The sequence below is a fragment of the Lissotriton vulgaris genome, chromosome 8, assembly GCF_964263255.1.
Source record: "Lissotriton vulgaris chromosome 8, aLisVul1.2, whole genome shotgun sequence".
In the NCBI taxonomy this organism is placed as follows: Eukaryota; Metazoa; Chordata; class Amphibia; order Caudata; family Salamandridae; genus Lissotriton; species Lissotriton vulgaris.
Genome location: NC_141696.1, coordinates 153,241,172 through 153,260,892, shown reverse-complemented (window position 1 = coordinate 153,260,892; position 19,721 = coordinate 153,241,172). Strand labels below are relative to the sequence as shown.

Sequence of the window (19,721 nt, the reverse complement as noted above, 5' to 3'; positions counted from 1 at the left end):
TTGCTCTAGCCACTCATGACCTAAGATGTGTGCTTTTTTTGGTTCACAATATCTTTCCCTCTCTGTAGATGATCAAGCAACGTGTGGTCAGGATGGCCGAGTGGTCTAAGGTGCTGTGTTAAGGCCGCATTCTCTCCTGGAGGCGTGGGTTCGAATCCCTCTTCTGACAAAACTTTAAGTCCATTTTGTCTCTGAGTTCTTTTAGAATCTCAGCTAAAAATTGGCAGTGCATATAATATCTGAATAAGTAACAAACTTCAGTTTCAACTGCAAATTAATTTGCCCAATTCTGTCTTCAAGCTCGTATAATATTCTTCTAGCACTCGTGGTGTTTTATGTGTTTTTTGGGGGGTGCTTAAAAAGTCCCTTTTATAAATGAAATGGGTTACATTCAGTCTTGTGATATTTTTGGTTTCCAATAAGTAGATTGTTAATTTTATGTAACCTCATTTTCTAATGCTCCATTCAAGAGATGTTTCCACTATGAAATGCAGAGCAAGGGGAAAGAGCACAAGTGATAGAGCGAGTGAGAAGGGGTGTTGAGGAAGGAGAGAATGAAACAAAGACAGAGTGAGTGAACGGCAGGTAGGCCTAGAAGAGGAGACTAGAAGTGAAGGCGACATACTTTTCCCTGCTTTTGACCTCCCACCCATCCCAAACCGACCACAAACGTACCATCTATGTAACGTTAGTATGCAGAAATTCACACCTCAGCCAGTGAGGGTGAGTCCCAGGCCAGGGGCTAGCGAGCAAAAGACTGCATGTGCTCAGACGTTCCCTGCTAGGGACAGTTGATCTGAAACAAGTTCTGCACTCTTGTATCCAGCAAGGATCTAGAAATCCTGCATGAATCTGCAAGGCACAATGACAGCATACATTTGCATAATATGCCCCACCTTCTGCCTTCATACTTCCTGTGCAGTAGTTGTTTGTGTAGAGAGAGAGGTCGCAGGCAAGGTAATTTTGTGAGTAGGATACAGGACCCTAAAAAGCTAGTGAGAGGTATGAGGTATTCTAAAAGCATAAAAATTGTACACCTGTGAAATGAAATGCTTTCACATGTGATCTTCTGTGTTTATTGTCCTGTGCATAAAGTTGCACCTTGTGTTTGAAGGTTTAAATTATTTCAGGCTTGCATGGAGGCAGAAATTTCTGAGTGACTTTTATACATTTCTTAAGACTCTGCACTGTCAGGATGGCCGAGTGGTCTAAGGCGCTGTGTTTAGGCCGCAGTCTCCTCTGGAGACGTGGGTTCGAATCCCACTTCTGACATGACTTTTGGAGATGTAATCTCCTTTTTCAGGTTAACATCTGATGGAAGTTGCATCTGTTGGTCTTCACCTGGGATGTGATTCCGTCCTCATCTAGTCAAGAGAGCTGGGGTTTCTCATATATTTCGGTTGTATAAAGTCTTGCTGACAAAGTGCAGTCCTTACTATATGAGCATAGGACCCATGTAAGAGCTCATCTGGAAGAGTCATGCTCTTGTATGCCCTGGCCAGACAGGCCATGCAAATATGGAAGAATGCCTAGCATCTGGTAGACAGTTGGACTGCAGCACACTTACGGCAATTTCCTCAGGGCTGTGATCAGGGGCTGCTTAGATTTGCGTATTCCACCCTATGTTGTGACATTGAAATTCCTTGTTGAATTTGCTTTAGCTAGCCAAGAGGTGGCTGTTGACTCAATTTCAAAGCAGCTTTGGGCCGTTCAAGTGGCTGGTTAATAGCACTTTCTCTTTGTACGCCTTAAAGGTCTAAAGAGTTCTTCATAGGTACTGCTCTCCATGGATTGTTCAAAGATCTGTTGGAAGTACTTATAATAGGATAAATAAATTGAGGGCATGCCTTTTCGGTACCCTACTTGCATGGCTGTCTGGCCTGTGGAAGGTTCTATAAATGCAAGTCAGGATGGCCGAGTGGTCTAAGGCGCTGCGTTCAGGTTGCAGTCTCTTCTGGAGGCGTGGGTTCAAATCCCACTTCTGACAATTGTGTGTTTACTCTACTTTTTTCTTGAGAGAGAAAAAATCAGATCATTTCCCTCACATGGGCTTATATGGTTGTCTACTTGGAAAAGTGCAGTGAGTTTTTTTCTTGCTCTAGCCACTCATGACCTAAGATGTGTGCTTTTTTTGGTTCACAATATCTTTCCCTCTCTGTAGATGATCAAGCAACATGTGGTCAGGATGGCCGAGTGGTCTAAGGCGCTCTGTTAAGGCTGCAGTCTCTCCTGGAGACGTGGGTTCGAATCCCACTTCTGATAAAACTTTAAGTCCATTTTGTCTCTGAGTTCTTTTAGAATCTCAGCTAAAAATTGGCAGTGCATATAATATCTGAATAAGTAACAAACTTCAGTTTCAACTGCAAATTAATTTGCCCAATTCTGTCTTCAAGCTCGTATAATATTCTTCTAGCACTCGTGGTGTTTTATGTGTTTTTTGGGGGGTGCTTAAAAAGTCCCTTTTATAAATGAAATGGGTTACATTCAGTCTTGTGATATTTTTGGTTTCCAATAAGTAGATTGTTAATTTTATGTAACCTCATTTTCTAATGCTCCATTCAAGAGATGTTTCCACTATGAAATGCAGAGCAAGGGGAAAGAGCACAAGTGATAGAGCGAGTGAGAAGGGGTGTTGAGGAAGGAGAGAATGAAACAAAGACAGAGTGAGTGAACGGCAGGTAGGCCTAGAAGAGGAGACTAGAAGTGAAGGCGACATACTTTTCCCTGCTTTTGACCTCCCACCCATCCCAAACCGACCACAAACGTACCATCTATGTAACGTTAGTATGCAGAAATTCACACCTCAGCCAGTGAGGGTGAGTCCCAGGCCAGGGGCTAGCGAGCAAAAGACTGCATGTGCTCAGACGTTCCCTGCTAGGGACAGTTGATCTGAAACAAGTTCTGCACTCTTGTATCCAGCAAGGATCTAGAAATCCTGCATGAATCTGCAAGGCACAATGACAGCATACATTTGCATAATATGCCCCACCTTCTGCCTTCATACTTCCTGTGCAGTAGTTGTTTGTGTAGAGAGAGAGGTCGCAGGCAAGGTAATTTTGTGAGTAGGATACAGGACCCTAAAAAGCTAGTGAGAGGTATGAGGTATTCTAAAAGCATAAAAATTGTACACCTGTGAAATGAAATGCTTTCACATGTGATCTTCTGTGTTTATTGTCCTGTGCATAAAGTTGCACCTTGTGTTTGAAGGTTTAAATTATTTCAGGCTTGCATGGAGGCAGAAATTTCTGAGTGACTTTTATACATTTCTTAAGACTCTGCACTGTCAGGATGGCCGAGTGGTCTAAGGCGCTGTGTTTAGGCCGCAGTCTCCTCTGGAGACGTGGGTTCGAATCCCACTTCTGACATGACTTTTGGAGATGTAATCTCCTTTTTCAGGTTAACATCTGATGGAAGTTGCATCTGTTGGTCTTCACCTGGGATGTGATTCCGTCCTCATCTAGTCAAGAGAGCTGGGGTTTCTCATATATTTCGGTTGTATAAAGTCTTGCTGACAAAGTGCAGTCCTTACTATATGAGCATAGGACCCATGTAAGAGCTCATCTGGAAGAGTCATCCTCTTGTATGCCCTGGCCAGACAGGCCATGCAAATATGGAAGAATGCCTAGCATCTGGTAGACAGTTGGACTGCAGCACACTTACGGCAATTTCCTCAGGGCTGTGATCAGGGGCTGCTTAGATTTGCGTATTCCACCCTATGTTGTGACATTGAAATTCCTTGTTGAATTTGCTTTAGCTAGCCAAGAGGTGGCTGTTGACTCAATTTCAAAGCAGCTTTGGGCCGTTCAAGTGGCTGGTTAATAGCACTTTCTCTTTGTACGCCTTAAAGGTCTAAAGAGTTCTTCATAGGTACTGCTCTCCATGGATTGTTCAAAGATCTGTTGGAAGTACTTATAATAGGATAAATAAATTGAGGGCATGCCTTTTAGGTACCCTACTTGCATGGCTGTCTGGCCTGTGGAAGGTTCTATAAATGCAAGTCAGGATGGCCGAGTGGTCTAAGGCGCTGCGTTCAGGTTGCAGTCTCTTCTGGAGGCGTGGGTTCAAATCCCACTTCTGACAATTGTGTGTTTACTCTACTTTTTTCTTGAGAGAGAAAAAATCAGATCATTTCCCTCACATGGGCTTATATGGTTGTCTACTTGGAAAAGTGCAGTGAGTTTTTTTCTTGCTCTAGCCACTCATGACCTAAGATGTGTGCTTTTTTTGGTTCACAATATCTTTCCCTCTCTGTAAATGATCAAGCAACATGTGGTCAGGATGGCCGAGTGGTCTAAGGCGCTCCGTTAAGGCTGCAGTCTCTCCTGGAGACGTGGGTTCGAATCCCACTTCTGATAAAACTTTAAGTCCATTTTGTCTCTGAGTTCTTTTAGAATCTCAGCTAAAAATTGGCAGTGCATATAATATCTGAATAAGTAACAAACTTCAGTTTCAACTGCAAATTATTTTGCCCAATTCTGTCTTCAAGCTCGTATAATATTCTTCTAGCACTCGTGGTGTTTTATGTGTTTTTTTGGGGGTGCTTAAAAAGTCCCTTTTATTAATGAAATGGGTTACATTCAGTCTTGTGATATTTTTGGTTTCCAATAAGTAGATTGTTAATTTTATGTAAGCTCATTTTCTAATGCTCCATTCAAGAGATGTTTCCACTATGAAATGCAGAGCAAGGGGAAAGAGCACAAGTGATAGAGCGAGTGAGTAAGAAGGGGTGTTGAGGAAGGAGAGAATGAAACAAAGACAGAGTGAGTGAACGGCAGGTAGGCCTAGAAGAGGAGACTAGAAGTGAAGGCGACATACTTTTCCCTGCTTTTGACCTCCCACCCATCCCAAACCGACCACAAACATACCATCTATGCAACGTTGGTATGCAGAAATTCACGCCTCAGCCAGTGAGGGTGAGTCCCAGGCCAGGGGCCAGAGAGCAAAAGACTGCATGTGCTCAGACGTTCCCTGCTAGGGACAGTTGATCTGAAACAAGGTCTGCTCTCTTGTATCCAGCAAGGATCTAGCAATCCTGCATGAATCTGCAAGGCACAATGACAGCATACATTTGCATAATATGCCCCACCTTCTGCCTTCCTACTTCCTGTGCAGTAGTTGTTTGTGTAGAGAGAGAGGTCGCAGGCAAGGTAATTTTGTGAGTAGGATACAGGACCCTAAATAGCTGGTGAGAGGTATGAGGTATTCTGAAAACATAAAAATTGTACACCTGTGAAATGAAATGCTTTCACATGTGATCTTCTGTGTTTATTGTCCTAAGCATGTAGTTGCACCTTGTGTTTGAAGGTTTAAATTATTTCAGGCTTGCATGGAGGCAGAAATTTCTGAGTGACTTTTATACATTTCTTAAGACTCTGCACTGTCAGGATGGCCGAGTGGTCTAAGGCGCTGTGTTTAGGCCGCAGTCTCCTCTGGAGGAGTGGGATTGAATCCCACTTCTGACATGACTTTTGGAGATGTAATCTCCTTTTTCAGGTTAACATCTGATGGAAGTTGCATCTGTTGGTCTTCACCTGGGATGTGATTCCGTCCTCATCTAGTCAAGAGAGCTGGGGTTTCTCATATATTTCGGTTGTATAAAGTCTTGCTGACAAAGTGCAGTCCTTACTATATGAGCATAGGACCCATGTAAGAGCTCATCTGGAAGAGTCATGCTCTTGTATGCCGTGGCCAGACAGGCCATGCAAATATGGAAGAATGCCTAGCATCTGGTAGACAGTTGGACTCCAGCACACTTACGGCAATTTCCTCAGGGCTGTGATCAGGAGCTGCTTAGATTTGCGTATTCCACCCTATGTTGTGACATTGAAATTCCTTGTTGAATTTGCTTTAGCTAGCCAAGAGGTGGCTGTTGACTCAATTTCAAAGCAGCTTTGGGCCGTTCAAGTGGCTGGTTAATAGCACTTTCTCTTTGTACGCCCTAAAGGTCTAAAGAGTTCTTCATAGGTACTGCTCTCTATGGATTGTTCAAAGATCTGTTGGAAGTACTTATAATAGGATAAATAAATTGAGGGCATGCCTTTTCGGTACCCCACTTGCATGGCTGTCTGGCCTGTGGAAGGTTCCACAAATGCAAATCAGGATGGCCGAGTGGTCTAAGGCGCTGCGTTCAGGTCGCAGTCTCTTCTGGAGGCGTGGGTTCAAATCCCACTTTTGACAATTGTGTGTTTACTCTACTTTTTTCTTGAGAGAGAAAAAATCTGATCATTTCCCTCACATGGGCTTATATGGTTGTCTACTTGGAAAAGTGCAGTGAGTTTTTTTCTTGCTCTAGCCACTCATGACCTAAGATGTGTGCTTTTTTTGGTTCACAATATCTTTCCCTCTCTGTAGATGATCAAGCAAATGTGGTCAGGATGGCCGAGTGGTCTAAGGCGCTGCGTTAAGGCCGCAGTCTCTCCTGGAGGCGTGGGTTCGAATCCCACTTTTGACAAAACTTTAAGTCCATTTTGTCTCTGAGTTCTTTTAGAATCTCAGCTAAAAATTGGCAGTGCATATAATATCTGAATAAGTAACAAACTTCAGTTTCAACTGCAAATTAATTTGCCCAATTCTGTCTTCAAGCTCGTATAATATTCTTCTAGCACTCGTGGTGTTTTATGTGTTTTTTGGGGGGTGCTTAAAAAGTCCCTTTTATTAATGAAATGGGTTACATTCAGTCTTGTGATATTTTTGGTTTCCAATAAGTAGATTGTTAATTTTATGTAACCTCATTTTCTAATGCTCCATTCAAGAGATGTTTCCACTATGAAATGCAGAGCAAGGGGAAAGAGCACAAGTGATAGAGCGAGTGAGTGAGAAGGGGTGTTGAGGAAGGAGAGAATGAAACAAAGACAGAGTGAGTGAACGGCAGGTAGGCCTAGAAGAGGAGACTAGAAGTGAAGGCGACATACTTTTCCCTGCTTTTGACCTCCCACCCATCCCAAACCGACCATAAACGTACCATCTATGCAACGTTGGTATGCAGAAATTCACGCCTCAGCCAGTGAGGGTGAGTTCCAGGCCAGGGGCTAGAGAGCAAAAGACTGCATGTGCTCAGACGTTCCCTGCTAGGGACAGTTGATCTGAAACAAGGTCTGCTCTCTTGTATCCAGCAAGGATCTAGAAATCCTGCATGAATCTGCAAGGCACAATGACAGCATACATTTGCATAATATGCCCCACCTTCTGCCTTCCTACTTCCTGTGCAGTAGTTGTTTGTGTAGAGAGAGAGGTCGCAGGCAAGGTCATTTTGTGAGTAGGATACAGGACCCTAAATAGCTGGTGAGAGGTATGAGGTATTCTAAAAGCATAAAAATTGTACACCTGTGAAATGAAATGCTTTCACATGTGATCTTCTGTGTTTATTGTCCTGTGCATAAAGTTGCACCTTGTGTTTGAAGGTTTAAATTATTTCAGGCTTGCATGGAGGCAGAAATTTCTGAGTGACTTTTATACATTTCTTAAGACTCTGCACTGTCAGGATGGCCGAGTGGTCTAAGGTGCTGTGTTTAGGCCGCAGTCTCCTCTGGAGGCGTGGGTTCGAATCCCACTTCTGACATGACTTTTGGAGATGTAATCTCCTTTTTCAGGTTAACATCTGATGGAAGTTGCATCTGTTGGTCTTCACCTGGGATGTGATTCCGTCCTCATCTAGTCAAGAGAGCTGGGGTTTCTCATATATTTCGGTTGTATAAAGTCTTGCTGACAAAGTGCAGTCCTTACTATATGAGCATAGGACCCATGTAAGAGCTCATCTGGAAGAGTCATGCTCTTGTATGCCCTGGCCAGACAGGCCATGCAAATATGGAAGAATGCCTAGCATCTGGTAGACAGTTGGACTCCAGCACACTTACGGCAATTTCCTCAGGGCTGTGATCAGGGGCTGCTTAGATTTGCGTATTCCACCCTATGTTGTGACATTGAAATTCCTTGTTGAATTTGCTTTAGCTAGCCAAGAGGTGGCTGTTGACTCAATTTCAAAGCAGCTTTGGGCCGTTCAAGTGGCTGGTTAATAGCACTTTCTCTTTGTACGCCTTAAAGGTCTAAAGAGTTCTTCATAGGTACTGCTCTCTATGGATTGTTCAAAGATCTGTTGGAAGTACTTATAATAGGATAAAAAAATTGAGGGCATGCCTTTTCGGTACCCCACTTGCATGGCTGTCTGGCCTGTGGAAGGTTTCACAAATGCAAGTAAGGATGGCCGAGTGGTCTAAGGCGCTGCGTTCAGGTCGCAGTCTCTTCTGGAGGCGAGGGTTCAAATCCCACTTCTGACAATTGTGTGTTTACTCTACTTTTTTCTTGAGAGAGAAAAAATCAGATCATTTCCCTCACATGGGCTTATATGGTTGTCTACTTGGAAAAGTGCAGTGAGTTTTTTTCTTGCTCTAGCCACTCATGACCTAAGATGTGTGCTTTTTTTGGTTCACAATATCTTTCCCTCTCTGTAGATGATCAAGCAACGTGTGGTCAGGATGGCCGAGTGGTCTAAGGTGCTGTGTTAAGGCCGCATTCTCTCCTGGAGGCGTGGGTTCGAATCCCTCTTCTGACAAAACTTTAAGTCCATTTTGTCTCTGAGTTCTTTTAGAATCTCAGCTAAAAATTGGCAGTGCATATAATATCTGAATAAGTAACAAACTTCAGTTTCAACTGCAAATTAATTTGCCCAATTCTGTCTTCAAGCTCGTATAATATTCTTCTAGCACTCGTGGTGTTTTATGTGTTTTTTGGGGGGTGCTTAAAAAGTCCCTTTTATAAATGAAATGGGTTACATTCAGTCTTGTGATATTTTTGGTTTCCAATAAGTAGATTGTTAATTTTATGTAACCTCATTTTCTAATGCTCCATTCAAGAGATGTTTCCACTATGAAATGCAGAGCAAGGGGAAAGAGCACAAGTGATAGAGCGAGTGAGAAGGGGTGTTGAGGAAGGAGAGAATGAAACAAAGACAGAGTGAGTGAACGGCAGGTAGGCCTAGAAGAGGAGACTAGAAGTGAAGGCGACATACTTTTCCCTGCTTTTGACCTCCCACCCATCCCAAACCGACCACAAACGTACCATCTATGTAACGTTAGTATGCAGAAATTCACACCTCAGCCAGTGAGGGTGAGTCCCAGGCCAGGGGCTAGCGAGCAAAAGACTGCATGTGCTCAGACGTTCCCTGCTAGGGACAGTTGATCTGAAACAAGTTCTGCACTCTTGTATCCAGCAAGGATCTAGAAATCCTGCATGAATCTGCAAGGCACAATGACAGCATACATTTGCATAATATGCCCCACCTTCTGCCTTCATACTTCCTGTGCAGTAGTTGTTTGTGTAGAGAGAGAGGTCGCAGGCAAGGTAATTTTGTGAGTAGGATACAGGACCCTAAAAAGCTAGTGAGAGGTATGAGGTATTCTAAAAGCATAAAAATTGTACACCTGTGAAATGAAATGCTTTCACATGTGATCTTCTGTGTTTATTGTCCTGTGCATAAAGTTGCACCTTGTGTTTGAAGGTTTAAATTATTTCAGGCTTGCATGGAGGCAGAAATTTCTGAGTGACTTTTATACATTTCTTAAGACTCTGCACTGTCAGGATGGCCGAGTGGTCTAAGGCGCTGTGTTTAGGCCGCAGTCTCCTCTGGAGACGTGGGTTCGAATCCCACTTCTGACATGACTTTTGGAGATGTAATCTCCTTTTTCAGGTTAACATCTGATGGAAGTTGCATCTGTTGGTCTTCACCTGGGATGTGATTCCGTCCTCATCTAGTCAAGAGAGCTGGGGTTTCTCATATATTTCGGTTGTATAAAGTCTTGCTGACAAAGTGCAGTCCTTACTATATGAGCATAGGACCCATGTAAGAGCTCATCTGGAAGAGTCATGCTCTTGTATGCCCTGGCCAGACAGGCCATGCAAATATGGAAGAATGCCTAGCATCTGGTAGACAGTTGGACTGCAGCACACTTACGGCAATTTCCTCAGGGCTGTGATCAGGGGCTGCTTAGATTTGCGTATTCCACCCTATGTTGTGACATTGAAATTCCTTGTTGAATTTGCTTTAGCTAGCCAAGAGGTGGCTGTTGACTCAATTTCAAAGCAGCTTTGGGCCGTTCAAGTGGCTGGTTAATAGCACTTTCTCTTTGTACGCCTTAAAGGTCTAAAGAGTTCTTCATAGGTACTGCTCTCCATGGATTGTTCAAAGATCTGTTGGAAGTACTTATAATAGGATAAATAAATTGAGGGCATGCCTTTTAGGTACCCTACTTGCATGGCTGTCTGGCCTGTGGAAGGTTCTATAAATGCAAGTCAGGATGGCCGAGTGGTCTAAGGCGCTGCGTTCAGGTTGCAGTCTCTTCTGGAGGCGTGGGTTCAAATCCCACTTCTGACAATTGTGTGTTTACTCTACTTTTTTCTTGAGAGAGAAAAAATCAGATCATTTCCCTCACATGGGCTTATATGGTTGTCTACTTGGAAAAGTGCAGTGAGTTTTTTTCTTGCTCTAGCCACTCATGACCTAAGATGTGTGCTTTTTTTGGTTCACAATATCTTTCCCTCTCTGTAAATGATCAAGCAACATGTGGTCAGGATGGCCGAGTGGTCTAAGGCGCTCCGTTAAGGCTGCAGTCTCTCCTGGAGACGTGGGTTCGAATCCCACTTCTGATAAAACTTTAAGTCCATTTTGTCTCTGAGTTCTTTTAGAATCTCAGCTAAAAATTGGCAGTGCATATAATATCTGAATAAGTAACAAACTTCAGTTTCAACTGCAAATTATTTTGCCCAATTCTGTCTTCAAGCTCGTATAATATTCTTCTAGCACTCGTGGTGTTTTATGTGTTTTTTTGGGGGTGCTTAAAAAGTCCCTTTTATTAATGAAATGGGTTACATTCAGTCTTGTGATATTTTTGGTTTCCAATAAGTAGATTGTTAATTTTATGTAAGCTCATTTTCTAATGCTCCATTCAAGAGATGTTTCCACTATGAAATGCAGAGCAAGGGGAAAGAGCACAAGTGATAGAGCGAGTGAGTAAGAAGGGGTGTTGAGGAAGGAGAGAATGAAACAAAGACAGAGTGAGTGAACGGCAGGTAGGCCTAGAAGAGGAGACTAGAAGTGAAGGCGACATACTTTTCCCTGCTTTTGACCTCCCACCCATCCCAAACCGACCACAAACATACCATCTATGCAACGTTGGTATGCAGAAATTCACGCCTCAGCCAGTGAGGGTGAGTTCCAGGCCAGGGGCTAGAGAGCAAAAGACTGCATGTGCTCAGACGTTCCCTGCTAGGGACAGTTGATCTGAAACAAGGTCTGCTCTCTTGTATCCAGCAAGGATCTAGAAATCCTGCATGAATCTGCAAGGCACAATGACAGCATACATTTGCATAATATGCCCCACCTTCTGCCTTCCTACTTCCTGTGCAGTAGTTGTTTGTGTAGAGAGAGAGGTCGCAGGCAAGGTAATTTTGTGAGTAGGATACAGGACCCTAAATAGCTGGTGAGAGGTATGAGGTATTCTAAAAGCTTAAAATTATACTCCTGTGAAATGAAATGCTTTCACATGTGATCTTCTGTGTTTATTGTCCTGTGCATAAAGTTGCACCTTGTGTTTGAAGGTTTAAATTATTTCAGGCTTGCATGGAGGCAGAAATTTCTGAGTGACTTTTATACATTTCTTAAGACTTTGCACTGTCAGGATGGCCGAGTGGTCTAAGGTGCTGTGTTTAGGCCACAGTCTCCTCTGGAGGAGTGGGTTTGAATCCCACTTCTGACATGACTTTTGGAGATGTAATCTCCTTTTTCAGGTTAACATCTGATGGAAGTTGTATCTGTTGGTCTTCACCTGGGATGTGATTCCGTCCTCATCTAGTCAAGAGAGCTGGGGTTTCTCATATATTTCGGTTGTATAAAGTCTTGCTGACAAAGTGCAGTCCTTACTATATGAGCATAGGACCCATGTAAGAGCTCATCTGGAAGAGTCATGCTCTTGTATGCCGTGGCCAGACAGGCCATGCAAATATGGAAGAATGCCTAGCATCTGGTAGACAGTTGGACTCCAGCACACTTACGGCAATTTCCTCAGGGCTGTGATCAGGGGCTGCTTAGATTTGCGTATTCCACCCTATGTTGTGACATTGAAATTCCTTGTTGAATTTGCTTTAGCTAGCCAAGAGGTGGCTGTTGACTCAATTTCAAAGCAGCTTTGGGCCGTTCAAGTGGCTGGTTAATAGCACTTTCTCTTTGTACGCCTTAAAGGTCTAAAGAGTTCTTCATAGGTACTGCTCTCTATGGATTGTTCAAAGATCTGTTGGAAGTACTTATAATAGGATAAATAAATTGAGGGCATGCCTTTTCGGTACCCCACTTGCATGGCTGTCTGGCGTGTGGAAGGTTCCGTAAATGCAAATCAGGATGGCCGAGTGGTCTAAGGCGCTGCGTTCAGGTCGCAGTCTCTTCTGGAGGCGTGGGTTCAAATCCCACTTCTGACAATTGTGTGTTTAATCTACTTTTTTCTTGAGAGAGAAAAAATCTGATCATTTCCCTCACATGGGCTTATATGGTTGTCTACTTGGAAAAGTGCAGTGAGTTTTTTTCTTGCTCTAGCCACTCGTGACCTAAGATGTGTGCTTTTTTTGGTTCACAATATCTTTCCCTCTCTGTAGATGATAAAGCAACATGTGGTCAGGATGGCCGAGTGGTCTAAGGCGCTGCGTTAAGGCCGCAGTCTCTCCTGGAGGCGTGGGTTCGAATCCCACTTCTGACAAAACTTTAAGTCCATTTTGTCTCTGAGTTCTTTTAAAATCTCAGCTAAAAATTGGCAGTGCATATAATATCTGAATAAGTAACAAACTTCAGTTTCAACTGCAAATTAATTTGCCCAATTCTGTCTTCAAGCTCGTATAATATTCTTCTAGCACTCGTGGTGTTTTATGTGTTTTTTGGGGGGTGCTTAAAAAGTCCCTTTTATTAATGAAATGGGTTACATTCAGTCTTGTGATATTTTTGGTTTCCAATAAGTAGATTGTTAATTTTATGTAACCTCATTTTCTAATGCTCCATTCAAGAGATGTTTCCACTATGAAATGCAGAGCAAGGGGAAAGAGCACAAGTGATAGAGCGAGTGAGTGAGAAGGGGTGTTGAGGAAGGAGAGAATGAAACAAAGACAGAGTGAGTGAACGGCAGGTAGGCCTAGAAGAGGAGACTAGAAGTGAAGGCGACATACTTTTTCCTGCTTTTGACCTCCCACCCATCCCAAACCGACCACAAACGTACCATCTATGCAACGTTGGTATGCAGAAATTCACGCCTCAGCCAGTGAGGGTAAGTCCCAGGCCAGGGGCTAGAGAGCAAAAGACTGCATGTGCTCAGACGTTCCCTGCTAGGGACAGTTGATCTGAAACAAGGTCTGCTCTCTTGTATCCAGCAAGGATCTAGAAATACTGCATGAATCTGCAAGGCACAATGACAGCATACATTTGCATAATATGCCCCACCTTCTGCCTTCCTACTTCCTGTGCAGTAGTTGTTTGTGTAGAGAGAGAGGTCACAGGCAAGGTAATTTTGTGAGTAGGATACAGGACCCTAAATAGCTGGTGAGAGGTATGAGGTATTCTAAAAGCATAAAAATTGTACACCTGTGAAATGAAATGCTTTCACATGTGATCTTCTGTGTTTATTGTCCTGTGCATAAAGTTGCACCTTGTGTTTGAAGGTTTAAATTATTTCAGGCTTGCATGGAGGCAGACATTTCTGAGTGACTTTTATACATTTCTTAAGACTCTGCACTGTCAGGATGGCCGAGTGGTCTAAGATGCTGTGTTTAGGCCGCAGTCTCCTCTGGAGGCGTGGGTTCGAATCCCACTTCTGACATGACTTTTGGAGATGTAATCTCCTTTTTCAGGTTAACATCTGATGGAAGTTGCATCTGTTGGTCTTCACCTGGGATGTGATTCCGTCCTCATCTAGTCAAGAGAGCTGGGGTTTCTCATATATTTCGGTTGTATAAAGTCTTGCTGACAAAGTGCAGTCCTTACTATATGAGCATAGGACCCATGTAAGAGCTCATCTGGAAGAGTCATGCTCTTGTATGCCCTGGCCAGACAGGCCATGCAAATATGGAAGAATGCCTAGCATCTGGTAGACAGTTGGACTCCAGCACACTTACGGCAATTTCCTCAGGGCTGTGATCAGGGGCTGCTTAGATTTGCGTATTCCACCCTATGTTGTGACATTGAAATTCCTTGTTGAATTTGCTTTAGCTAGCCAAGAGGTGGCTGTTGACTCAATTTCAAAGCAGCTTTGGGCCGTTCAAGTGGCTGGTTAATAGCACTTTCTCTTTGTACGCCTTAAAGGTCTAAAGAGTTCTTCATAGGTACTGCTCTCTATGGATTGTTCAAAGATCTGTTGGAAGTACGTATAATAGGATAAAAAAATTGAGGGCATGCCTTTTCGGTACCCCACTTGCATGGCTGTCTGGCCTGTGGAAGGTTTCACAAATGCAAGTAAGGATGGCCGAGTGGTCTAAGGCGCTGCGTTCATGTCGCAGTCTCTTCTGGAGACGAGGGTTCAAATCCCACTTCTGACAATTGTGTGTATACTCTACTTTTTTCTTGAGAGAGAAAAAATCAGATCATTTCCCTCACATGGGCTTATATGGTTGTCTACTTGGAAAAGTGCAGTGAGTTTTTTTCTTGCTCTAGCCACTCATGACCTAAGATGTGTGCTTTTTTTGGTTCACAATATCTTTCCCTCTCTGTAGATGATGAAGCAACGTGTGGTCAGGATGGCCGAGTGGTCTAAGGTGCTGTGTTAAGGCCGCATTCTCTCCTGGAGGCGTGGGTTCGAATCCCTCTTCTGACAAAACTTTAAGTCCATTTTGTCTCTGAGTTCTTTTAGAATCTCAGCTAAAAATTGGCAGTGCATATAATATCTGAATAAGTAACAAACTTCAGTTTCAACTGCAAATTAATTTGCCCAATTCTGTCTTCAAGCTCGTATAATATTCTTCTAGCACTCGTGGTGTTTTATGTGTTTTTTGGGGGGTGCTTAAAAAGTCCCTTTTATAAATGAAATGGGTTACATTCAGTCTTGTGATATTTTTGGTTTCCAATAAGTAGATTGTTAATTTTATGTAACCTCATTTTCTAATGCTCCATTCAAGAGATGTTTCCACTATGAAATGCAGAGCAAGGGGAAAGAGCACAAGTGATAGAGCGAGTGAGAAGGGGTGTTGAGGAAGGAGAGAATGAAACAAAGACAGAGTGAGTGAACGGCAGGTAGGCCTAGAAGAGGAGACTAGAAGTGAAGGCGACATACTTTTCCCTGCTTTTGACCTCCCACCCATCCCAAACCGACCACAAACGTACCATCTATGTAACGTTATTATGCAGAAATTCACACCTCAGCCAGTGAGGGTGAGTCCCAGGCCAGGGGCTAGCGAGCAAAAGACTGCATGTGCTCAGACGTTCCCTGCTAGGGACAGTTGATCTGAAACAAGGTCTGCACTCTTGTATCCAGCAAGGATCTAGAAATCCTGCATGAATCTGCAAGGCACAATGACAGCATACATTTGCATAATATGCCCCACCTTCTGCCTTCATACTTCCTGTGCAGTAGTTGTTTGTGTAGAGAGAGAGGTCGCAGGCAAGGTAATTTTGTGAGTAGGATACAGGACCCTAAAAAGCTAGTGAGAGGTATGAGGTATTCTAAAAGCATAAAAATTGTACACCTGTGAAATGAAATGCTTTCACATGTGATCTTCTGTGTTTATTGTCCTGTGCATAAAGTTGCACCTTGTGTTTGAAGGTTTAAATTATTTCAGGCTTGCATGGAGGCCGAAATTTCTGAGTGACTTTTATACATTTCTTAAGACTCTGCACTGTCAGGAAGGCCGAGTGGTCTAAGGCGCTGTGTTTAGGCCGCAGTCTCCTCTGGAGACGTGGGTTCGAATCCCACTTCTGACATGACTTTTGGAGATGTAATCTCCTTTTTCAGGTTAACATCTGATGGAAGTTGCATCTGTTGGTCTTCACCTGGGATGTGATTCCGTCCTCATCTAGTCAAGAGAGCTGGGGTTTCTCATATATTTCGGTTGTATAAAGTCTTGCTGACAAAGTGCAGTCCTTACTATATGAGCATAGGACCCATGTAAGAGCTCATCTGGAAGAGTCATGCTCTTGTATGCCCTGGCCAGACAGGCCATGCAAATATGGAAGAATGCCTAGCATCTGGTAGACAGTTGGACTCCAGCACACTTACGGCAATTTCCTCAGGGCTGTGATCAGGGGCTGCTTAGATTTGCGTATTCCACCCTATGTTGTGACATTGAAATTCCTTGTTGAATTTGCTTTAGCTAGCCAAGAGGTGGCTGTTGACTCAATTTCAAAGCAGCTTTGGGCCGTTCAAGTGGCTGGTTAATAGCACTTTCTCTTTGTACGCCTTAAAGGTCTAAAGAGTTCTTCATAGGTACTGCTCTCCATGGATTGTTCAAAGATCTGTTGGAAGTACTTATAATAGGATAAATAAATTGAGGGCATGCCTTTTCGGTACCCTACTTGCATGGCTGTCTGGCCTGTGGAAGGTTCTATAAATGCAAGTCAGGATGGCCAGTGGTCTAAGGCGCTGCGTTCAGGTCGCAGTCTCTTCTGGAGGCGTGGGTTCAAATCCCACTTCTGACAATTGTGTGTTTACTCTACTTTTTTCTTGAGAGAGAAAAAATCAGATCATTTCCCTCACATGGGCTTATATGGTTGTCTACTTGGAAAAGTGCAGTGAGTTTTTTTCTTGCTCTAGCCACTCATGACCTAAGATGTGTGCTTTTTTTGGTTCACAATATCTTTCCCTCTCTGTAGATGATCAAGCAACATGTGGTCAGGATGGCCGAGTGGTCTAAGGCGCTCCGTTAAGGCTGCAGTCTCTCCTGGAGACGTGGGTTCGAATCCCACTTCTGATAAAACTTTAAGTCCATTTTGTCTCTGAGTTCTTTTAGAATCTCAGCTAAAAATTGGCAGTGCATATAATATCTGAATAAGTAACTGTTAGACCTGTCTGGCTTTTTGGCGAAGTCCCTCCTAATTTTTATTTATTTTGTCCCCTTTTTGCCCCTCATACCCTTGTTAATTTTTGTGTCTACTGACTTTTTGTAGGTGTTGGTCAGGGGGATAGGTGTTTTCTTCCCCCCTCATAATCTTTTACCTTAGGCCCAGAGGCCTGTTCTGACAGGAAAGTTGGCACCACCTAAAATGGTGGCCACCAACTGCCCCAACTGTCACCAACAGAACTTGGCCATAGCCTAACATAGGGCATTCCAGAACCTTCTGGTCCATTCTGGACCACTGAAGGGCAGCCTATATAAGGCGGAATGTGGGGCAGCCATTTTGTCTACCTGTGGAAGTCAGCTGGAGGACAGGTGGTAGCTGAGGGTGGGAAGAGGTTGGACTCAGGGTTGACCTCCTGGACTGGGAAGCTGCCTTATTGGTCCAACCCACTACTCCCCTGTTGGTTACTTGTCTTGGCCCCGCTGTGGGAAGTTACTGGAGACCCTGGGCGCCTGGCTTGCCCCCTTTTCTAAATAATAGGGGAAGTCCATAGGAGAAGGAGACTGCAGCGCTGCGGAGCGCAGTCCTCTGCCCAGTTGGAGAGACTGGTAATTGTGCTAGACTGTCCCCTTTGTCCCTGATTCCCTGGAGCGTCCCCTCTCACCTGCTGTGGTGGAGCGCCACTGAGGAGAGCAGAGCCCAGGAGAAAACGGGCTGTTCCACCCTTCTTCAACCCCAAGCTGATACTGGGCGAGCGGCGCCGTTGTGGAGCCGAATTTGTGTGCCCTGTGGTGAGGAGTGGGCTGAGGGAAGTCCTTGTTAATTGCCAAGTTGGAGAGCAGCGTCAGATCAACAGCGCGGTCCCAGGCGGTGAGACACTGCTCCCTCGCGCATGCCCGGTGGTGCTTTCAGGCTCCGTGAGGCGGAGCCGGATCTTTGAAGGCGGGAGCAAGGAGAGCGTCGCGCATGCCCCAGGGAACAGCGCGACCCCTTCCAGAGTGAGGAGGAGCCCTCACGCATGACCGGAGGATCAGCGCGACACCTGGTAGTGTGAGGAAAGGCGCCGGGAGTCCCTCGGCAGAAGCCAGGCAGAAGAGCTTCTCTCCCCCCTGCTCAAGCGCCCTCTGGTGAGGCGAGCGCGAGCGGGTAGGGAGAGCCTAGAAGCCCAAGAGCGGCTGAAGTATTCTGAGGCCTTCTGCCTCTTTGAGTGTTGGTGATACGCGGAGGAGAGCTGAGGGGCCCCAGAGATTAATATACCTCACCCGCACGAGTCTCCCCCTTGTCTTAACCACTGCCCCTCCCTCATCCTCTAATACAACAAGAACATCACCGCCTGACAAGCAAGTAAGGAGGTATTATTGGAAGGGGAGAGAAACGCTATAACCTAAGCAAGAAATAACTCATTCAATGAGCATTGTTCCACAGTGGTATAATCTTCAGTGGGGGGGGAACTTGAGAAATCCCTCAATGACTATGTACTATCAGAAGGAGGTTACTGGTACTGTGTAAATCAAGCATAGTGTACTCCATAGAATTCCATTCGACTACCTGTAGGGGCATAATTAAATGCTGGTTTAAGTGGGCTTAACCCAATGGCCTTCAATTGAGTAATAAGAATATCTAAATGTCTCCTATGTAGATGGGAGTGTTGCTCTGCTTGGATTTAGAAGTTGTTTGTGCCAAAACTTAAAGTAATGCTGTGTTTGGAAATAATATAAAGTAAGCTGGGTACAGACATTACTTGATGGAATTATAAAAGAGTAAGAATTATTTGCCAAATGTCCAGGTGATTTATCTGTTTTACAAATGTTGGTCGTTCTTATGTTTTAGAATTGAAAAAGTATTCCTGCTATAATCCAACCAACCTGTATGATAATTTAACTGTGAATCTTGAAAGTGAAAAGAGCTAAGAAATATACATATTATTTTTATATAAAGCAGTACGTATTTTCATATAATTTTGGTGTAGTGTTTTCTTTTTGAGTGCTATTGCGTGGAATTACTTTTGGGTAGTCTGCAACCTTTACACTGTGCCTCTGAATGTTAGTCTTGCCCTAGGCCAGGCTACCTAATTCCAACATATTGGTGCCTAGCGGTGGGATTGCGGACTTGGTTGCAGCTACTTACTAGTAATTTGGCGTAATACACCCAACCTACACCAGGAGTTTTCTCCTTGCGGCCCTCCCAATTAGTCTTTTTGTTTTTTCTAAATTTATTCCTGGTGGTGGGTGGAGTTGGTTTTAGGTTACCCTCACCCTTCTGAAATTTCTGGTGTGTATCCAGGTTTGCCAGATTCACCATGGAGTTTGCGGTGGAAAACCTGGAAGCCTATTCCGTGCCCCAATTGAGAATGTTCTGCCAGCAAATGGGGGTCTTTTTCAAACATGGTGCTAGGAAGGGGGAGCTTCAGACTAGCCTTAGGGCCTGGGTGGAGGCACACCAAGAGACAAAGGAGGAGGATGAAGAGGTTGACCAGGGCACAGAAGGGGGGGTGGAGGAGTTATTCCACCATGAGGGGGAAAACTTGCTTACCGGACCAGTGTCCTGTTCCAGAAAGGGCAGTAGCATTTCTGGGAGAAGCCTAACAGAAGCTGAGCTCACCGATAGGAGGGAGAAAAGACAGCTAAAGTGGGAGCTGGCTAAGTTGGAACAGGAGAAAGAGGAAAAGAGGATGGTCCACGAGTTTAGGCTGAAGGAACTGGAGCTCCAA

General features: G+C 44.2%; 10 non-coding genes across 10 annotated transcripts; all 10 read left to right on the top strand.

Moving 5' to 3' along the window:
- The first annotated feature begins 1,189 nt into the window (after nt 1-1,189).
- TRNAL-UAG (transfer RNA leucine (anticodon UAG)) lies at nt 1,190-1,272 on the top strand. Its single transcript has one exon. It is a non-coding gene; the product is annotated as a tRNA-Leu (tRNA).
- A 632-nt stretch (nt 1,273-1,904) lies between these two features.
- On the top strand, nt 1,905-1,987 carry TRNAL-CAG (transfer RNA leucine (anticodon CAG)). Its single transcript has one exon. It is a non-coding gene; the product is annotated as a tRNA-Leu (tRNA).
- A 1,295-nt stretch (nt 1,988-3,282) lies between these two features.
- On the top strand, nt 3,283-3,365 carry TRNAL-UAG (transfer RNA leucine (anticodon UAG)). The gene has a single exon. It is a non-coding gene; the product is annotated as a tRNA-Leu (tRNA).
- Nucleotides 3,366-3,997: 632 nt separating this feature from the next.
- TRNAL-CAG (transfer RNA leucine (anticodon CAG)) lies at nt 3,998-4,080 on the top strand. The gene has a single exon. It is a non-coding gene; the product is annotated as a tRNA-Leu (tRNA).
- A 2,288-nt stretch (nt 4,081-6,368) lies between these two features.
- Nucleotides 6,369-6,451, top strand: TRNAL-AAG (transfer RNA leucine (anticodon AAG)). The gene has a single exon. It is a non-coding gene; the product is annotated as a tRNA-Leu (tRNA).
- A 1,024-nt stretch (nt 6,452-7,475) lies between these two features.
- TRNAL-UAG (transfer RNA leucine (anticodon UAG)) lies at nt 7,476-7,558 on the top strand. The gene has a single exon. It is a non-coding gene; the product is annotated as a tRNA-Leu (tRNA).
- Nucleotides 7,559-9,568: 2,010 nt separating this feature from the next.
- On the top strand, nt 9,569-9,651 carry TRNAL-UAG (transfer RNA leucine (anticodon UAG)). Its single transcript has one exon. It is a non-coding gene; the product is annotated as a tRNA-Leu (tRNA).
- A 632-nt stretch (nt 9,652-10,283) lies between these two features.
- On the top strand, nt 10,284-10,366 carry TRNAL-CAG (transfer RNA leucine (anticodon CAG)). The gene has a single exon. It is a non-coding gene; the product is annotated as a tRNA-Leu (tRNA).
- Nucleotides 10,367-12,379: 2,013 nt separating this feature from the next.
- Nucleotides 12,380-12,462, top strand: TRNAL-CAG (transfer RNA leucine (anticodon CAG)). Its single transcript has one exon. It is a non-coding gene; the product is annotated as a tRNA-Leu (tRNA).
- A 192-nt stretch (nt 12,463-12,654) lies between these two features.
- Nucleotides 12,655-12,737, top strand: TRNAL-AAG (transfer RNA leucine (anticodon AAG)). The gene has a single exon. It is a non-coding gene; the product is annotated as a tRNA-Leu (tRNA).
- The last annotated feature ends 6,984 nt before the right edge of the window (nt 12,738-19,721 follow it).